This window comes from Zingiber officinale, chromosome 1A (genome assembly GCF_018446385.1).
Source record: "Zingiber officinale cultivar Zhangliang chromosome 1A, Zo_v1.1, whole genome shotgun sequence".
NCBI classification, from domain to species: Eukaryota; Viridiplantae; Streptophyta; class Magnoliopsida; order Zingiberales; family Zingiberaceae; genus Zingiber; species Zingiber officinale.
Window position 1 is genome coordinate 68,474,306 of NC_055987.1, and position 2,015 is coordinate 68,476,320.

Below are 2,015 nucleotides of genomic sequence, written 5' to 3' on the forward strand. Positions count from 1 at the left end.
CCGTCGACCGTCGGCCGTGCCGTTACTACTAGGTTATCTAAACCTAGGGACGACTATGGGAGCCCAACCCAAGGACAACTAAGAGTCCAGCACAGTGCCACTAATAAAAGTAAAATACTTGTTATCTTTTAATACTTCTATATAATGCCTCGGCATTTTCTTTAGCACCTTGTGTGCCAAAATCCCTAAAGTTTAACTTTGAGATCTACTTAAGGCCTTGGCCTTTTTTCTTTCTTTTCATTATTTTTCTTATACTTGTTAATACTTCTCATAAAAGAATGCTTCTTAAAAAGACACTGAAATGTTTAAAACAATTTCTAACATTGAAGTACTAAACTGCAAAACCAAGAGATCTAAATTGCACTAAAGTTCTGCATACTTCGCTACAAAATTCTGCATACTATAAGCTTTAATAGAACCTGCCTTGAAGCTTAAATAGAAATTTGCATATATAACTAACAAAAATATGCATGCTACAAAACAAAAATCTACTCTACTACGAATTGAAAAATCTACACTGCTACAAGAATATGGTACAAGTCTACTGCTAATACAAAGCTTAACTAAGAATCTACATAACATGCTACTCGGAATTTTGCATTCTTAGCTAATAAATTTCTGCACTATAATCTCTAAAGCAAATCAAAATTTACAGAACCGGATTGTTCATCCCTATAAGTCCTTTAGACAAAAGACCAATAAGCACAAACTACCTTACTGCATTATTCATTAAAAACCCATTCTTATACATGGCAGTGAGATAAAATACTAATACTACAAAGTTAACAGCATGAAATTCACAAAATCAGCAACATAAATTGAAACCATTAAATCCGGACTGCAACAAGCTCCAAGGGGGGTTGTTCTTGGTCATCGTAAAGCACAAGAGGACTAGGTTGTTCTAAGCTTCAAATGAGGCTGTTCCTATCTCATACCTAGCACAAACAAGAGCCAAAACTTGCTGGAACTTAAAAGAAACCAAAACGCTAGACATAGCCATTAAAAACCGAAACCTGCAAAAGCTTGAAACCTATATAAAACTTGTTCAAACCCATTGCATCATAAAAACAAAACCTGCAAAACTCAACATGAGTCGAATGTGCCCATCACGGCAGAAAACCAAAGGAAGCAAAATACTCTACACACTTATCCTTTTTCATATACTTCCTTTGTAACTCACGGCAGAGAACCAAAGGAAGTGAATGCTGTGCTAAACAGAATTTTACAGCATAAATCCGAAATCTGTAGAAACCAAAACATATGCCTTACAAACCAATTAATTCCTTTCCTTGAGATTCTCGGCAGCAGGCTTCACAAGAAATCAACCTCATATCATGCTCCAAAAAGATCAAGAGACACAAGGAAAACTCTAATTCGAATTCGAAACTACTCTATTGCAGGTGAGTAGCGACTTACCTATCCTTGGACTCAAAAATCGGGAAGAGGAGCTGCTAGGGTTCGAAGAAAACTCAAGTTCTGGACCTCTCCTTGCGCCCACTTGCTCTTCTCGACGAGAGGGGCTCGATGGTGTGAAGACTTCACGGAGAGGGGTGCTCGCCAGTCGCCGGAGACGCCAGACTGCTTGCTGCGGTTTCGCCCGAGGAGAGGAACGGCGTCGCGCAAAGAGAAGAAGGGGAAAGAGCGATTAGGGTTCTCGGCCCTAAAGTTCCTTTTTAATTTCCCAAATTCTGTTAACTTAAGTAAATTTTCCTACATTTTCTAAACAGAACCGACGGCTGAACACCTGGTCAGTCGGGTTTTAACCGGGTCAAAACGCCGCGGTTTCGATTCTCGGCTGCAACCATTTTTCTTCCTATTTATTCAAACGTTCCTAAATACTGCTTAATACCAATTTATTTCCTAATTTGATTAGAAACGATCGCTGGCTGAGTTGGTTGGCTATGTTCGGTTAAGATCTGGTTCGGGTCTGAGGTCTTGGGTTCAAAACCCAGCTTTAATACTTTTATATATATATATATTTTTTTACTTCTTTCTCTTGGTAAAAATACCAAACG

The 2,015-nt window shown here is 38.6% G+C and overlaps 1 long non-coding RNA gene across 1 annotated transcript; it reads right to left on the reverse strand.

The window, feature by feature from the left end:
• Window positions 1-699: 699 nt before the first annotated feature.
• On the reverse strand, window positions 700-1,651 carry LOC122005056. The gene is made up of 2 exons (XR_006118310.1): window positions 1,417-1,651; window positions 700-935 (listed from the first exon to the last, which is right to left on the reverse strand). It is a non-coding gene; the product is annotated as an uncharacterized LOC122005056 (long non-coding RNA).
• Window positions 1,652-2,015: the final 364 nt, after the last annotated feature.